The sequence below is a fragment of the Mustela lutreola genome, chromosome 17 (assembly GCF_030435805.1).
Source record: "Mustela lutreola isolate mMusLut2 chromosome 17, mMusLut2.pri, whole genome shotgun sequence".
Lineage (NCBI taxonomy): Eukaryota > Metazoa > Chordata > Mammalia > Carnivora > Mustelidae > Mustela > Mustela lutreola.
In genome coordinates this window covers 6,421,237-6,440,554 of record NC_081306.1, presented here as the reverse complement: position 1 = coordinate 6,440,554, position 19,318 = coordinate 6,421,237, and positions in this window count along the sequence as shown.

Here is a 19,318-nt window from a genome sequence, read left to right as displayed (position 1 = left end):
TTTATTTATTTGTCAGGGATAGAGGGAGAGAGAGAGAGCGAGCATAGGCAGACAGAGAGGCAGGCAGAGGCAGAGGGAGAAGCAGGCTCCCCGCCAAGCAAGGAGCCCGATGTGGGACTCGATCCCAGGACACTGGGATCATGACCCGAGCCGAAGGCAGCCGCCCAACCAACTGAGCCACCGAGGCGTCCCAGGGTTTTGTTTTAAGATCTGTTTATTTATTTGAGAAAAAGAGAGAGCACGAGTGGTGGGGGCAGAGGGAGAGGGGGAGAAGAATCTCCAGCAGTCTCCACACTGAGTGTGAGCTCTACGTGGGGCTCAATCTCACGACCCCGAGATCAAGACCTGAGCAGAAACCAAAAGTTGCTCACTTAACCAACGACGCCACCCAGAGGGCTCTTCCCTGGAGGTTTTCAAGGGACACTGCCTCTCCAGTTTTCATCTTCTACACTGGCTTACTGACCCATGGGCAGATGCTACAGAATTCTCCATAGTCTTATTTACAGATCTCACAAGGCGCCCTTGACAACCTCTGAGTTTGTGCACCAAGGCTGCTGGCTGCTGAGCTAGTGTCTCTGAGGTCTCTCCCTGCATCAAATTGCTGGGAAACAATGGCCTTCAGTTGTTTCCCAGCTGCTGCCCACTTGTTACCTGGCTTCCCCTACCTGGTACTCCTCTTCCACATTCCTGCCTAGGACAAGCGCTAGCCAGTCTTTCTTTCCTTTATTTTTTTTTTCTTTTTAAGATTTTATTTATTTGGGGGTGCCTGGGTGGCTCAGTGGGTTAAACCTCTGCTTTCTGCTCAGGTTATGATCTCAGGGTCCTGGGATTAAGCCCCACATCGGGCTCTTTGCTCAGCGGGGAGCCTGCTTCCTTCTCTCTCTGCCTGCCTCTCTGCCTACTTGTGATCAATCTCTCTCTCTCTCTCCCTGTGTCAAATAAATAAATAAAAAGAAAAAAAATCTTTTAAAAAAAGGATTTTATTTATTTGTCAGAGAGAGAGCATAAGCAGGGGGAGCAGGAGAGGCAGAAGCAGGCTCCCCACTGGGCAGAGAGCTCGATGTGAGACTCAACCCCAGGACCCCGGGATCATGACCTGAGTTGAAGGCAGAGGCTTAAGTGACTGAGCCACCCAGGCATCCCTGCCACAGTCTTTCTTGTCAACATTTGTATCCACTTTACAGTTGTTACCCTTTGTAAGCGGCACAAGGGCAAAGATTGTGTCTAGTTAATTCCCTGCTCTGTTGCTGCCTGCGTGGCAGTTACTTAGTGAAATAGTTACAGAACACAGGAGGGACTAAAAGATTGAAAGCAGAAATAAATGAAGGAAGGATTCCTGTCAACTGATTTACTCCCTTTTAGCACATAAATACGTGCTGGTCTTTCTCATCTTTTATGATAAACACTCACACAAACACTAAAGAGAAATTGTCAGCCCCACATAATTCTCTCCTAACGTTCAGAGCCAAGGAATTTGAAGTATTTGTCTGCGTGCTCCATTTCCCCTTCTTTGTATCGTATCTCTCCTCGAACCTCCACAGTCTGGCATCTGCTGCCTCCACACGAGTAGAACTGCTTCTACCATCAAGAATCTACATGTTGCGGTGCCTGGGTGGCTCAATCGTTAAGCGTCTGTCTTCGGCTCAGGTCGTGATCCCAGCGTCCTGGGATCAGGCTCCACATCGGGCTCCCTGCTCAGTGGGAAGCCTGCTTCTCTCTCTCCCACTCCCCCTGCTTGTGTCCCCTCACTCACTGCATCTATCTCTCTGTCAAATAAATAAGTAAAATCTTTAAAAAAAAAAAAAATCTACATGTTGCCAAATCCAATGGACAAATTCTTTGGTCCTTGTTTTACTTGCTTTCCTGACTCTAAGACCTAAAATTAAGCTGAATGTCCATGGAATGCACTTATTATTTTCATGTAAGTAGAGGGAAGGCAGAAGTGATTTTTAAAAATGGGAATGACAGTAAAAGTAGATACTGTTTCTGTATTCCTAATATGATCAGTTTAAGGGGAGACTAAAGACAAAAACCTTTTAGAGATTATAGAGATGCATTGTTGTTATACACACACACAAACACACACACACACACACACACTGAATCCCTTCAATATGCCTGGCATTGGGGAAATAAGACAAAGCATCAGATTTCAAGGAGTGTCCCTCTGCTGGCTGTGCCCTCTATAATATAGACAAAATATAATAAGACAGTTAATTTTGAATTTAAAAAATAATAATGAAACTGCTGACATGTAGCATTCATATAGGAAATGCACCCATTTCAAAAGTTCAGCTGGATGAATTTTCACTAACTGAACACACGCGTGTCAACAGCACCTCCGTCAAGAAACAGAATGTCACCAGAACACCCACTCTTTTCCTCTGGACCCTCTCTGCTCCACCACCACTGCCTTCCTGACTTGGAAAGGGTAGATCCGGGTCGCCGGAACCCATGTTTCATTCCCTGCACGAATGGAGTCATGCAGGAATTCACTCTCCTATGCCTTGCTTCTTTCATTCAACATGGTATTTGCAAGATTTATTGAGACTGTGCAAGGAATTGTACATCATTCATTCTCCCTGCTGTCTGGATTCTCTGGTAGCAATACTGGCTACGTCCCCACATGGGATCTTCCTTCCCATAATAACTGTGGTTCCTTCTCTCTCAGTAATGTCTCCCATCCTCCTTCCCGTCTTTTTCTCCAAACCGCCTATCACCATCTAACATAGTACACATTTTACTTATTTCTTTATTATTTGCCCCTCTCCCAGACCGGAAGTTCCAGAGAGTCAGGTAAGTGCTGGATGAATTCTCTCGGAATAAATGAACCTCAGCTACTTCCGCATGGTACCCAGCATGCTCATAGCTGGAGGGAATGTCATGTTGCCCAGACAGAACAGATGGGTCAAGAACTGCAACAAAGTGTCATTTAGCAAGGGGCCAACCTGATGTGGAGCCACGTGTGGCTCTCCTACTGTGACATCTGTACCTTAACCGTGAATATCGATGTGCAAATCCTTACATAAAATGCTTGCCAATAAATTTCAGAAGTTTATTAAAATGGAAAAAGAAAACAGTCCAGGCGTATTTGTCAACTGGGAATATCCCTTAGGGGTATTGGGAAATTGGATGTGGACTTCCCAGTTTTACATCCTTTTGTATTTTTGGAATTCATAATAATAACATCCACTGATTTAGGAGTTAAAAATTAAAGAATAACATGCCACACTTAAGTGTAGTCTGCCTTAGTATTGTAAAAACTATTTAATATTTACAAATGGATATTAGAGATACCACCAAGCCCTACAACATTTTATAAAAATTACAAATTAAAATCACAATAATAGAAGAATGCCTGGCTTATAATAGGCACCCAGATATTTCTTGAATGCATGAAAATATATCAAGATGTTAAATCATGCCAACAGGTCAAATAAGGAGAAAAAACTCACCATTTAACTAATAAATACCAAAAAAGCATTTAGAAAGAATTCGGCATCCATTCCTGATGAAAAACCCTTGGCACGCATTAAAGAAAACGGTTTCCACCCTATGCCTCTCTGCAAACCACTGCAATCTGGCTGTTGCTGGCACCACGCCATGGAAACTGCTTTCCCCAAGGCGATCAGTACCCTACATATTGCTAAATCCAATGCACTTGGATGGAGACCAATAAATATGTAATGAATTAAGGAATAGATGATAAAAGAATCTCAGATCAACAGTCAACATCACACTTAAAACACCAGAGTTGAAAAAACAAAATACAAAAAACCACCAGAGTTGTCTGTTCAAAGTCGGAAACTAAACCAAGATGTGAGCCTCTATTATCATTTGACATTTTTCTGGAAGCTCAAGCAAAAACAATAAAAATGGAGACAAAACAAAGTGCAGCTATTGGAAATAAGGAAATAATAATTCTCTTTCTTTGCATGAGATCTAGGAGAATAATTTTAAAAACTATCAGAAATAATGAGAGGTCTAGAAGTTTACAAAGTCAATACCCAAGGAGCAATAGTTTTCCCCAAACGTCAGCAAAGGGAATGTCTATAATTGATGAGGTCATTGAGAAAGTAAGATATAAAGAAAGCACAGAATCCCACAAATGAGAAAGAACACAATCTTCCGTAAAAGTTCTGTAAAAGTTGTAGAATTTCAGCATTGCAAATTTATTTTTTAAAGATTTAAGTATTCAAGAGAGAGAAAATAAGAGAGAGTGAGCATGGGCAAGGGAGGAGCAGAGGGAGAAGCAGACTCCCTGCTAATTAGGGAGCCCAACTTGGGGCTCAATCCCAGGACCCTGAGATCATGACCTGAGCCAAAGGCAGACGCTTAACCTACTGAGCTACCCAGGTGTCCTCAGCATGACAGTTTTAAAAAGGAAACATTGTACAGAGGATAATATTTTTTTCATTGGCTAAAGGTGAAAAATAAATGATACTTAGGTTGCAAATTTTATATTGAATTTTAAGTGAGAGAGATGGGCTTGATATCTAGCATCAGGTACAGCTTAATTATGAGACAGGGTCAAGATTGTTAAAATGGGGACTGAAGCCATACATCAGTTCCCTTGTTGCCCTCTGTAATGTCTGATGGGAATTCCTGAATTTGCAAGGTCAGCTGACCTGAGATGGTTAATTCTGCTGTCTTGTAGGGAAGTAACTTGACGAATGCAGGAAAGTCTGTGAACAAGTATATAGACGATGAGCAAATAAATCAAAGCTCTGGGATTAATATTTCTGTTAGCTTTAGCAGGAAGTGAAATCCTTGTGATCAGTGGTGGGTTCTACATAATTTTTAGGGGGTGTGAAACACTTGAAAGAATTTGATGTATCTAATGTGCATTTGGTTCGAAATGTATCACTCGAATTGTCACAGTATTCTAGGTACTGGGCATATAGTGCTGAAAAGACAGATGAGGTCCCTGCCTTAAAAGAGCTTATGAGAAGGGCACAGAGAACAAACAAAGAGACAAACAAATGCTTAACCAATATGATTTTTTTAAAGTCACTGATGCTGTGAAGAAAATAAATCTGGTTAGAGATAGACATGAAAGGAGGGGTGTGCTGTAGATCAAAGACTTCTCTGAGAAGGTATTTGAGCTGAAATAAAAAAACATATGAAGGAGCAAACCATGCAGAAGCAGAGCAGTCCATGCACAGGAAACAGAGAGGCAGAAATGAGCTTAGTATGTTCCAGACTCTGCAAGGCAACCACTATAGCTGGAACACAGTGAGTGAGGGGTAGTGGGGGAAGAAGGCAAAGCAGGTGCTGACAACCATGGGGAAGGGTCTAGATTTTATTTGTATTTATTTTTTATTTTTATTTTTATTTGTTTTTTTAAGATTTTATTTATTTATTCGACAGAGAGACATCACAAGTAGGCAGAGAGAAAGGCAGAGAGAGAGAGGAGGAAGCAGCCTCCCTGCCAAGCAGAGAGAGCCCAATGTAGGACTCGATCCCAGGACCCTGAGATCATGACCTGAGCCGAAGGCAGAGGCTTAACCCACTGAGCCACCCAGGTGCCCCGTATTTATTTTTTTTTTTTAAAGATTTTATTTCTTTATTTGACAGAGAGGGAGAGTACACAAGCAGGGGGAGCAGCAGAGGGAAAGGGAGAAGCAGGTTCCCCGTGGAGCAGGGACCCCTATGTGGGACTTAATCCCAGGACCCTGAGATCATAACCTGAGCTGAAGGCAGATGTTTAACTGACAGCCACCCAGGTGTCCCTATTATTATTATTATTATTGTTTTTTAGAGAGGGAGAGAGAATCTTAAGCAGGCTCCATATCCAGTGTGGAGCCCCATGAGGGGCTTGATCTCATGACCCTGTGACCTGAGCAGAAAGGAAGAGTTGGACACTTAACTGAGCTACCTAGGGGCCCCTCTGGATTTTATTTTTGATGTGAAGGGAAGTCATTGGAAGGTTTTAAGCATGGGCCCAAGTGACCTGTTTTATGATTTCAAAAGCCCATGGGGGCTGCTGTGAGACTGATCATCTACAGTGAGGAGGGGGACACAGGAAGCAGGCAGACCAGTTCAGATGCTCCTTATGCAGTCCAGGTGGAGGGTGATATTGGCTTAGAAGATGATGATATGGTGTAAATGGACAGAAGTCAATAGCTGGGAAATGTATTTTGAAGGTGGGGCCAAAGAACTGGACTAGGGATTGACTGGGTGCAGGATATAAGGCAATGGGAAATCAAGAACTTCTAGGATTTGGAACGACACAGCTGGATGGACGGTGGGAAGATACTGGAGGTGGGGTGGGTTCAAGGGCATGCATGTTGAGGGGAAATCAAGAATTTTAGCTTGGACCTATAAAATGTGGGGCTGCCTCTTGTCTACCCAAGTGGACATAGTGAATGGCAGCTGGATGTGAGGAAGCAAGGGCGATCCGTCAATGTAGATGGTATTTCCAGACAAGGGACCTAAGATGCCAGAAAGAAAGGATTCAAGCAGAGTGATGCAGAGGTTTGAGGCCTGAACCCCAGGGGGCATCCCAACATTTAGGGCAAGTGGGAAGAGGAGGAGGGGGAAAAAATGAACCGAGAGGGAGCAGGGCAGACCCAGAACTCAAAAGAAAGTAATTAATTGTATGGAATCCTGCTAAGATGCTGAGAAAGGTGAGGAGAGATACTGGGCCACTGGACTGGCAAACTGAAGGTCATCAGTGGCCTTCACCAGAGAGGTTTTGTGGGACTTGTAAAAACGTGATTGGAAAAAAATTAATAATAATAATAATAATAATAATAATAAACACATGATTAGAATGGGTAGTTGTGGGGCCAAAAGTACCAGTGAAGATCTATATATCGTATGTCTAAATATTTAAATGTTAACAATTGAGCAAACTACTGAGTAAAATATTCTCTTCCTGGGGCACCTGGGTGGCTCAGTGGGTTAAGTGTCTGCTGTCAGCTCTGGTCATGATCACAGGGTCCTAAGGCGAATCTTCTTCTCCCTCTGCTCCTCTCCCTGCTCATGCTCTCATGCTCTCATGCTCTCTCTTTCTCTCTCTCAAATAAATTTTTAAGAATCTTTAAAAAAGAAAGAAAGAAAGGCCAGGAACAATTCTTCTAATTCTTCCACTGTGAGAGGAGGGGAGTAGCTTAAATGTGCAGCAGATCCAGCAGGCTGGTAACTCCAGCCGTAGGAAGGAAAAAAAGACCATTCTTTTCTAATTGCTCTTGTATTTATAATAACATAATAAGTGAGATCATCCGCTGAGTGTAGGAAGAGACAAGTTGTGAAAAGTGATCTGGGAGCACTTAAAAATGGTTAAGATGGTAAATTTCATGTCATGTGCATTTTACCACACTTAGAAATAATTTAAAGAGGGGTGCCTGGGTGGCTCAGTTGGTTAGGCATCTGCCTTTGGCTCGGGTTGTGATAGCAGGGTCCTGGGATCGAGCCCCACCTCCGGTTCCCTAACCTTTGGGCGGGGGGGTTCTGCTTCTCCCTCTCCCTCTTGTGCATGTCTCTCTCTATCTCAAATAAGTAAATATCAAAAAAATTTTTTTAATTATAAAAAGGCTAATAAATGACCACCCTCCTCCAAAAAAAATCTATCTGTGAAAATAGAAGAGTAAATATTATTCAGGAAATGAAATATTAGAGGGGCAATATTAGAAGCTTACTGGAAATTTATGGGCATAAATTTGAAAGCAAAACCAATAAACATAATTATGCCTGTTTTTTCTCCTGCTGCTTTCCATTGCCAGGTGAAGTACATAAAAAGTTGGGCTAGGGGAGTTTGATTGATATAAGATTTGTGTCTTTAATTAAAAATACTTAGGAGAATTTGATTGATTTAGATGGCAATGGAATGTGTAGAAACCTCTGGATCAGTAAATAATTTCAGACGTAAGATGTTTTGTCAACAGTGTTTCCATGTTTAGCAATTCTGTTTGTTACATTTAGAAGTCTGCCTTGTCAGACATGTGGAGCACTGGAGAGAATCAAATTTGCAATTGTGGTTAAAAATGCCAACGCTAAGGGAATGTTATTAATCAAGTTTGTAAATGATGGTTAAATATTTAAGAGAATTTACTGTGTCAAATTTATAAGCTAAATTAGCATTGATCTAAGAACAAATAAAAATCTGTCAGTCATTAACTTTACATAAGAGATAGCAAGACATATAAACAATAATACGATCTGTGGGTTGCATGTTAAAGGCTTGGGGAAAACTAGGTTTTGAATCTATAACTTTAATACTCTGAGCATTAGTTAAAATACAAGTAATTGTAAGTATACTCCCGTTTACACTAAGGCCTAAATTTAGGTGCTAAAAATAAGACTGTTCTCTGTGAGATGCCGTCTTAGGCCAGTATCACTGTTTTATTTTCTCAGCACAGGTATCTACCACCCATGTTCCCAAACCCTACTAAAATAACACAAAAAAATATGGTAGTCTCTCATTACCAGTGTTTTCTCTTGCCACCGTTTAAGTTACCCAGGGTCAACCTCAGTCCAGAAGCCGATGATCCTCCTGATTTATTGTCAGAAGGTCAGTAGTAGTAGCCTAATGCTAGGTTAGGCTAGGCTAGTAGGCTAGTGCCTACGTCATTCACCTCACTTTATCTCATCATGTGGGCATTTTATCATCTTGCATCATCACCAGAAGAGGAAGGGTGAGAACAGGACAGTAAGATACTTTGAGAGAGAGACCACATTCATATACTTTTATACAGTATATTGTTATAATTTGTTCTATTATTTATTATTATTATTAATCTCTTACTAGGCCTAATTTAAATTTTTAAAAAAATAAACTGTTACAGGGGTGCCTGGGTGGTTCAGTGGGTTAAAGCCTCTGCCTTTGGCTCAGGTCATGATCCCAGGATCCTGGGATCGGGCCCTGCATCAGGCTTTCTGCTCAGTGGGGAGCCTGCTTCCTTCTCTCTCTCTGCCTGCCTCTCTGCCTGCTTGTGCTCTCTATCTGTCAATAAATAAATAAAATCTTTTAAAAAATTAAAAAAAACTGTTATAAGCAGATTTTTATTTTTTTTAAAGATTTTATTTATATATTTAACAGAGAGGGAGGGAGAGAGAGAGAGAGACTGTGCACAAGAGCAGGGGCAGAGGGAGAGGGAGAGGCAGGCTCCCTGCTGAGCAAGGAGCCCCATGTGGGACTCGATCCCAGGACCCTAACCTGGGATCATGACCTGAGCCAAAGGCAGCCACTTAACCGACTGAGCCACCCAGGCATCCAGCCTAATTTACTTTTTTTTAAAGGATGTATTTATTTGAAAGAGAGAGTGTGAGTGAGTGTGGTGGGGAGGAGCAGAGGGAGAGAGAAAGAATCTTAAGCAGACTCCATGCTTCGGATAGAGGCTGCTGCAGGGCTTGATCTCCTGATACTGAGATCACAACCTGAGCCAAAACCAAGAGCCAACACTTAACCGACTCTACCACCAAGGTGCCCCTTGTGCCTAATTTATAAACTAAACTGTACCATAGGTATATATGTGTAGGAAAAAACATAGTATATAACAGGGTTTGGTACTATCCATGGTTTGGGACATTCACTGGGGATGTTGGAAGATATAAGCTGTGGTTAAGGGGGGGATAATATATATATATATATATATATATATATATATATATATATATGTATATATATACATATAAGTATATATAATATGTATATAATATATATTAGTATATATAGTGTGTGTGTATATATACACTTTTATATATGTATGTATTATATATGTATATATAAGGTACATATTATATACACACACACACACACATATATATGTATATAAAATATACATGCAAATTTAGCCTATAGATCCATAATTGCCAAAACCAAGTAAGAATCCTAATCAGTAAATCAGAAATGGTGACAAATTGTTGTAAGATGGACTATATAAGGGTTTGAATCAATGGCAAAATCAGGGTAGAGAAACTTGAGGCTAAACCCTCTGGAGAGAAAGCAGTTCTTCCCAAGGAAGCCTGGGGGAAATCCAAGATTAGAGGAAACAAACACAAAGAATGAAAGAGGTCCCCCAGGGCAGTCCTTGAGGTAATTAAATACAGGGTTGCATTTGGCCTGGCCGGATCAGACATCCCCTTTTGGCTGGCAGCTCCAGGAGGATAAAGTTTCTGGAGTAAAGACCTTAAGACTATTTTTGAACAAGAGAATAAATACCTCTCCTGGGGAAGGTTCTGAATTTGAAGGTTGGCCTGGATGGGGAAGCAGAGCCCTTTTTAATAAGTCTCCATAATAACAGGGGCTGAGGCTGGCGACAAACAGGAAAGTCGTTCCCAGTGCTACCCCCACAACAGCCACGTGGGTAGGTCTCCAAGGTAGGACACACCAGAGTCACAACAGGGGCTGCAGAAGAAGGTGAGCAGTTGCCTGGAGAATATTTATAAGCAACTTTGTCTGACAGTATGTTTACCCCCTATCTCTTAGAATCTCAGGAACTGGGGTGCCTGGGTGGCTCAGTTGGTTAAGAGTCTGCCTTCAGGGGCGCCTGGGTGGCTCAGTGGGTTAAAGCCTCTGCCTTCAGCTCAGGTCATGATCTCAGGGTCCTGGGATGGAGTCCTGCATCAGGCTCCCTTCTCAGCAGGGAGCCCGCTTCCCTCTCTCTCTCTCTCTCTCTGCCTGCCTCCTTGCCTACTTGTGATCTCTCTCTCTGTTAAATAAATAAATAAAATCTTTAAAAAAAAAAAAAAAAAAAGAGTCTGCCTTCAGCTCAGGCTATGATCCTGGAGTCCCAGGATAGAGGGCACCACCCCCACCCAATCAGGTTCCCTGCTCAGTGGGGAGTCTGCTTCTCCCTCTGACCCTCCCCTGTCTTCTGCTCTCTTTCTTTCTCTCAAATAAATAAATAAATAAAATCTTATTAAAAAAAAAAATAAAGACTCTCAGGAATTGACTTCTGAAATAAGAACAGCGATTCTTATTTAGACTGAAGCTCCAGCTTCCAACACTGCAAAGTCTAGAGAAAGGAAGTGGTGGATATAAGAAACATAGTATCTAAAAATAACTAGTAAAACTTACGACTCTATCTAAGTAAATAAATCTAATAGAATTTCCTAAGACTTCACTTTTGGAGTTGGGACAGGAAAAAGCTTGAAAGTATGTTATGGCTTGAATTGTCCCAGGGGAGGTATAGTTGCAAGTATGTCTAGATCCTGCCAGGAAGATATCTGTTTAAGAAGATTTAAGATAAATCAGGTTGGGTCATGCAGCACATTTCTGGGGTATTGGTAATATTTCATTTCTCAATGTAAAAAATTAAAGCTTGTTTTATGTTCTTTTTTCCAATGTGTGTTATGTCTCTGTACTTGTGGCATTTTATAATAAAACATTAAAAACAAAAACAAAATCAAGAACAACTACTAGATTTTGGGTTCTCAGACCTGGCTTAGCTTTAAAAGAAATGGGGGAGAGTTTAAAAAAATATTGATGTACAGAACACACACCACACCAAAAAATTAGAATTTCTGGGATGGACTCTCACGTATGTATCTGCGAACTACTGTACTAGAAGAATAAAAATAAAAATAAATAAATTCAGCAGGAGGAAACATTAATCACAATATTATTAATGGGTTAAATTCCCTAATTAAAAAACAGAACCCAAACAAGATCACTAAGATCCACGTTTTCTCTGTTTCTCAGGTTTCCTATCAGTATTGGCTCTGTTCTCAAATTCCTTGTGGTTATAAGGTTGCTGTAGAAATACTGTCCCTATGTTCTTTTACATTCACATTAAGAGGGAAAACTTTTGAGCTTGTGCCAGAATTCTCAGCAAAAGTGTCATGGCATCTCTCTTTCTAAGATTTATCTATTTTACAGAGAGAGAGAGAGTGAGAGAAATCAAAAGAGAGTACAAGCAGGGGAAGGGGCAGAGGGAGAGAGAGAGAGAGAGAGAGAAAGGATCCCAAGATGACTCCCCACCAAATATGGAGCCCAACGTGGGGCTTCATCCCAGGACCCTGAGACCATGATCTGAGCCAAAACCAAGAGTCCAATGATTAAGCAACTAAACCACCCAGGTGCCTCAGAATCTCTCTTTTTTTCTATTGTGACCATGTGCCAATCATTTATCCTTGAACCAATCACTATGACCAGGAGACTTTGATTGGTTAGACCTACTGTATAGGCATGGAGTGGAGTCAATACCACTGGAATTAGTGGGATGAGAGTGTGGGGGCAGAGTTTCAGTTTGGGAATCAAGTTCATATAGCAAGGGATGCGGTATGATTTGCACTTACTTGGTATCTGAATTTTGAATAACAAGTAGCAAGAGTTTGGACCAGCCTACTAACAAGAAGAATTTGAATATACTCATATCCTGAATTTGGGAAGAAAGAGTGGAAATTGCAAGAGCAGTATGGTGTGAAATATCAGGTTAGTAAAAGAGATACTGTTGTTTGCAGTCAATTGTTGAAATATATAATACATTTCAGATAAATAAATATAAATTATCTGGGTTAATGACAGATTCAACTTATTTTTGTTCTACTAAATTACGAAGCACTAACTAAGAATTATGGGCTATTAGATAAAGCAGCAAATGTTTAGTGGTCCTGACAAAGGTTTTATATGAGTGGATTGGACATACACCTAGAAACAGTGATGAGGTTTCTCATCAAAGACCACTTTTTTTTTTTTAAGATTTCATTCATTTCTTTGACAGATTGAGAGAGCACACAAGCAGGGAGAGTGGCAGGCAGAGGGTGAGGGAGAAGCAGGATCCCCACTGAGCAAGGAGCCTGATGTGGGGTTCGATCCCAGAACTTTGGGATCATGATCAGAGTTGACAGCAGAGGCTCACCCTTGGGCCACCCAGATGCCCCATCAAAGACCACTTTCATGAACAGCTAAGTCAAAGAACAGATCTTATTCAAAGGTTAGATGGTTTCACTTGGGTGCTAGTTGCAAATTAATTTTTTTTAAGACTTTATTTATTTATTCATGAGAAACACACACACACACACACACACACACACACACACACACACACACACACACAGAGGCAGAGGAAGAAGCAGGCTCCCAGCCATGCAGGGAGCCTGACTCAGGACTTGAATCCAGGGCCCTGGGATTGTGATCTGAGCCAAAGGCGGACACTTAACTGACACTTAACTGAGCCACCCGGGGGTCCCTGCAAATGAACTTCTAATGTTTTTTGTTTGGCTTCAGCTCTGAAAAGAATTTCTCCATGTTTCCTGGCACTGCGTATGGTTATTAAATAGTAATATGTCATTGATTTTTTTCAGAGAACAAAGAAAATCAAGTGTTAGCAAAGAGTCAATGCCTGCCAATGAAGCCTCCTGCATCCAAGTTCAATTTCCTGATATCTTATCCTCAGCACATAATATCCTATTATGTTAGACCTAAAAGGAGAAGTTCAAGGTTTTCAAACTCCTAACCACAGTGTGTTGACATATCACTTGAAATCAGAGATAACATTTCTCCACAACGCTGCTGATGACCACAAGGACCAAATTTATGATTTCTGGTCTTTCACAGAATCATTAGTGTTATAAACTTTATCTCCTCTCTCATTTGGATTATTCACAGGAGAACCATCCCCTGTGAATAGTAAATTACTTCCCCTGTGTAAAGCCTGCTTTAGCGTGGAGAAGAAGCTCTGGTACCTGTCACCCATTTCTTCACAAAACACAGAGGAAAGACATATGCTCAGGGACTGAGATGTAATTGTGCTAATCACTTTTATGACTTCTTCAACTCTTCGTTAAGATCAGGATACATAACTGTTCTTAGGAAGTCAAGTGGTGAGCAATTTAGTACTCAAACGTAACTATGGGTGAGTGGTCAAGAGAGGCTGATGGTAAAAAAATGGCACAACCCCCCACCCAACCAGATCTCGTCCCATCATGTGGTAGCATCCTCCCTATCTGTGAGTTCGCCATGTGACTGTGGGATGGCAGTGCATGTGACAAGGCAGAGACTTTATGGAGTGCTTGCATTCTTGGGCTGGCTTGTTCTTGCTCCTGGCCTTTGCTGTGTGAACATACTTGTGCTAGCTTGCTGCAGGATGTGATGTGTGGTGTAGAGTTACCCCAGTTGTCCCAGATAAGCCTGTCCCAGGCTGGCCAGCTGATGCCAGGACATACAAAAGAAGCCAGCCAAAAGCAGCACGGCTGCCCACAGGACCCACAGCCCAGGCTGGCTTCATGGTCATGTGACCTTTGTAGTCACACAGGGGCTCTGTGTTAAGAAGACCCCATGCTTGGTTTAATGTTCTACTGTCATTGTCTTTAAGTTCTTAATCATTTTTTCAATGAGAGGCCCTGCATTTTTATTTTGCACTGAGTTCCACAAATTTTGTAGCTGACCCTGCCTACACTTTATCACTGACACTGGGGTAAGCCTTGCTGAGATGGGAAGAACCACCCCGTTGGCCCACAGACTTGTGATATATATATATAAATATATATATATATTTATATATTTTAGTATTTATATATGTTATAAATACTAAGTAATGTATTATATTATATATTACAAATTATATAATTTGTAATAATAATTATAAATATTATAATATAATTATAATATAATTATATTATATATATACTATAAATTCTTAGTATTTAAATGACTGGATTGTGAAGTTGTTTTGCATCATTGTAGCAACAGATACTGATACTCCAAACCTTTCTTTGTGGGACACACGTCTGGTCCTTCATCAGCATTATCTCAAATATGCTCCTGTCTCACAAAAAAAATACTAGATTAAATGAAAAACAGAACTCAGAATTACCAAGTGTGTCTTTCTCATTCGTATATATACCACAGGGGTGCAAAGAGCCGGTTCATACTTTCCCCACTAGTGCTTTCACTCAGCTGTAAAACAAAATATTGGCAGGGCGCCTGGGTGGCTCAGTGGGTTAAAGCCTCTGCCTTCGGCTCAGGTCATGATCCCAGGGTCCTGGGATCAAGCCCTGCATCGGGTTCTCTGCTCAGCGGGGAGCCTGCTTCCTTCTCTTGCTGCCTACTTGTAATCTCTGCCTGTCAAATAAATAAATAAAATCATTTTAAAAATCTTTAATAAAAAAAAAATAAAAAACAAAATATTGGCTGTCATCATGACAATAATAGTCCCACCGTCATCAGTATGCACCTTGTGTCCTCAGGCTTTCTTATGGCTACTTTTGCTTTCTCTCCTGGCCTTTTATTTGCCTTGAATTTGAGGCTGACTTTATAAGCATGTTGACTACAGAATGACTTTCATCTGTTGTTGCTGTTGTTTGGCTTCTTTGCATTTAGAAATAAAATTAATCAATTTCATACCACGAAATATTTTGCACGTAGTCCAGCAAAGTCTACTCATTGACCAGGGAGGTTATTCTATTTTGAAAATGATGTGACATCTCTGAAAGCATCATGAAACTCTCTGACAGAGTTTTCTAATAGAGTGTACATTGGAGACAAGAGAGGGATAAATTCCTTGCTCAAAAAAAAAAAAAAAAAATCCAGTTTTTAGATATTCATAGCCACACTTCCCATTCACACTTTGCCTTTCAGCTGCTTGGGTGAAATCATCACATTCACATTCACAGATGCTCTTGTCCCAACAGATCCTGGAGTCCTGTTTGCTAATTACGCTTCTGAGTTGCAGTGTTTGTACTACTATTTTTATCTTTGCTTTTACACTTCAATGAACCACTCTTTAGTCATTAATCTATTTTTGTTCATCAGAACCATAACAAAACATAATAGTAGCAACAAGAAATGCAAATTTTACACACATAAACAATAAAATGCAAATGATATAGCTAAAATAAACTATATCCTAGTAACTGAATTTTAACGATACCTTGCTAAGAGTCTGACCATTTTGAGCCATCTGCGCCCTTGCGCCATTATTAGGAACATAATGGTCCTTGATAATTCTTCTTCCTTTTCAAAATTAAAACATTCTGAAGCATCTATTTTCCCACTGCTTATGTCACAGAAACTGCCAAACAACTTGGAGACGATTTGTTTTACAGACACATTGATCCTATTTTAGAAACAGTGACCCAAAAGATAAAGCCTGAACTCTTTGACGCGAGATATAAGCCATCTACTAGTTACTAGCATAGGTGTGTGTGTGTGTGTGTGTGTGTGTGTGTATGTGTGTGTGTGGAGTATAACAATGACAATAACAGCACCACTTTCTCTTTACTGAGGACTTAAATGATACCATGTGATCAGTGCTAATCTAAGCATTTCAAATGGATTCTCTTACTTCAAACTCACAATAACAATAACCCTAGAAGGGAGGAGCTAGTGTTGTTATTATACATGAAAAGAGAGTACAAAGGTACTCGCTCAGGAGCACAGAGCCAGTAGGAAGCTAAGCAAGAATCTGATTCCAAGCTTGTCTAACTCTCAATGACCTCGTTGTTTGACAACCTTCTTTGACCTCCCCTTCCTGCACTCTCTCACAAACACGCGCGGCCTCCGAATGCTCCAGCCATACTACACTCCTTCCCCTTCCTCAGGGATCTTCCCTCTGTGTCTGTGCACACTTGGCTCCCCGTGTCTGGGATGCTGTCTTCCATTTCTTACCTTGTCACCTCGGTGAACTCTCATTCACCCATCAGCACCCCACTGAAGAGCCTTCTTCATAAAGTTTTTCCTTCCACCTACATCCCAAGATTTTTACCTTTTCTAGAATAGCCTACATTTTATTTCTTCCCGTTCTCCAGATAAAGACACAAATATGTCTGGAGTGACAGCTGCGTTATTAAGAATTACAGTATGACAGAACATAATTTACTACATTGTATCTGATTGTTCCCTCGTCTATCATTAGTCGACTCCACTTATTGACTTACGTCTCAATGAATAGGCAATTCCTTACCTTAAAAATGTTATTCTCAGGTGGTCCGAGAGCAGAATTAATTCTCACTGTGTCTATAACAGCAACTAGTTAACTTCATGAGGCACAGAAAATACATTCTGTTTTACCCTCTCCAATTTACTGAGACTGAGACTCATGATAATAAGTAAGGTTTCTAAAATCACTATCTCTAGTAGATAATACTGCTTTATAGATATTCAGAAAATACAGTTCTATCAAGGTGGCAAGAATGTGTCTTCAGGTCTGCTAGTAATTAAGAAAGCTGTAAGTTAATCAGTAAGAAGAGAATGTAGAAGGTAGTGGCTTGGAGTAATGGTTCCTAAACTCGTTTGAAGACTCACTTCAACAGTATACATTTTGGGCCTACACCCCCACAAATGTGTGTATTTATTTATAAATAAATGCATATATATTATTGTATGGAACATTCAGTATATTAAAAAAAATCATGGGCCCCTGGATGGCTCAGTGGGTTAAGCCTCTGCCTTCGGCTCAAGTCATGATCTCAGGGTCCTGGGATCGAGTCCCGCATTGGGCTCTCTGCTTGGCAGGGAGCCTGCTTCCTCCTCTCTCTCTGCCTGCCTCTCTACCTACTTATGGTCTCGCTCTGTCAAATAAATAAATAAAATCTTTAAAAAAAAATCATGAAAAGGAAACTAAAAGAAATAAGGTAAGTAATAAATAGGATTAGAAGTTCCACTATTTTCCTTCCTTACCCAATGGAGCATCTGGTGTACCCGCTGGGGTATGTTTGCACTACACTACTGAAGATCAAAAGTTTGCAAATCATTCTCTGGGCAAGTACGACTAGCCCACTTGGATCTAGATGTTGGACTCACTCTAGTGATACCCAGCACCTGGATGGCCCCTGTGGACTCAGGATCCAGGTCCACCACCATGTTCCCAAGCATGGCCTGCCCACCAAAGGACTCCAGTAATAAGTCCACATATGGTTACCACCAGATTGCCCACCCAGAATCTCTGGTGAAAGGTTTTGCTGTTGAAGCTAGCATGTAAAGACTAGAAGAGGTGCCTACTTCCTTAATCGTGCGGACACCAAAGCAAGACCACAAGGAACATGAATAATCAAGGAAATACAACATCACCAAAAGAATATAGTAAAACTTCAACAAATGACCCTAAAGAAATGGAGGTCTATGAACTGTCTGACAAAGAATTCAGAATAATTCTCTTAAATAAATTCTGTGAACTGCAAGAAACACAGAAAAACAACTAAATGAAATTAGGAAAATAATGCATGAACAAAATGAGAAGTTCAATAAGAAATAGAAACCATTAAAAACACACACACACACACACAGGGGCACGTGGGTGGCTCAGTGGGTTAAAGCCTCTGCCTTCAGCTCAGGTCATGATCCCAGGGTCCTAGGATCGAGCCCCTCATCGGACTCTCTGCTCAGCAAGGAGCCTGCATCCTCCTCTCTCTCTGTCTGCCTCTCTGCCTACTTGTGATCTCTGTCTGTCAAATAAATAAATAAATCTTAAAAAAAAAAGAAAAAAACACACAGAAATCCTAGAATTGAGGGACGCCTGGGTGGCTCAGTCAGTTAAACCAATGCCTTCAGCTCAAGTCATGACCCCAGAGTCCTGGGATCGAGTCCTGCATCAGACTCCTTGCTCAGCAGGGAGCCTGCTTCTCCCTCTGCCTCTGCCTGCCACTCTGCCTGCTTGTGCGCTCTCTCTCCCTCTCTCTCTCTCTGACAAATAAATAAATAAATAAAATCTTAAAAAAAAAAAAGAAATCCTAGAATTGACAAATACAATAACTAAAATGAAGAGATCAATAGAAAGCTCAACAGCAGACTCGACCAAGCAGAAAGAATTTATGAGCTAGATGGCAGATCACTGAAATCACCCAGTCAGAGGAGCAAAAAGAATAAAGAATAAAAAAGAATAAAGAAAGCCTATATGAATTACATGATCCATTCAAAGAAACCATACATTACTGGATCACCAGAAGGAGAAGAGTGGGAAAAGGAGGCACAAGTCTTATTTAAAGAAATAAACGCTGAGAACTTCCAAATCTGAACGGAGATTTGGACATCCAAACTCATAAAGTTAATAAGTCGTCCTAAAATTTCAGCCCCAGCTGATCTTATCTAAGACATTTTATAATAAAACTGTCCAAAATAAAAGAAAAAGAGAGAATTTTTAAAGCAGCAAGATTAAAAAACAATTCTCATATATATGGGAACTCCCATGAGGCTATAGAAGATTTTTTTTTTTAAAGATTTTATTTATTTACTTGACAAAGATCACAAGTAGGCAGAAAGGCAGAGAAAGAGGAGGCAGGCTCGTCGCTGAGCAGAGAGCCCGATGCGGGGCTCGATTCCAGGACCCTGAGATCATGACCCGAGCCGAAGGCAGAGGCTTAACCCACTGAGCCACCCAGGCGCCCCAGGCTATAGAAGATTTTTTAGCAGAGAGTGGAATGATATATTCAAATT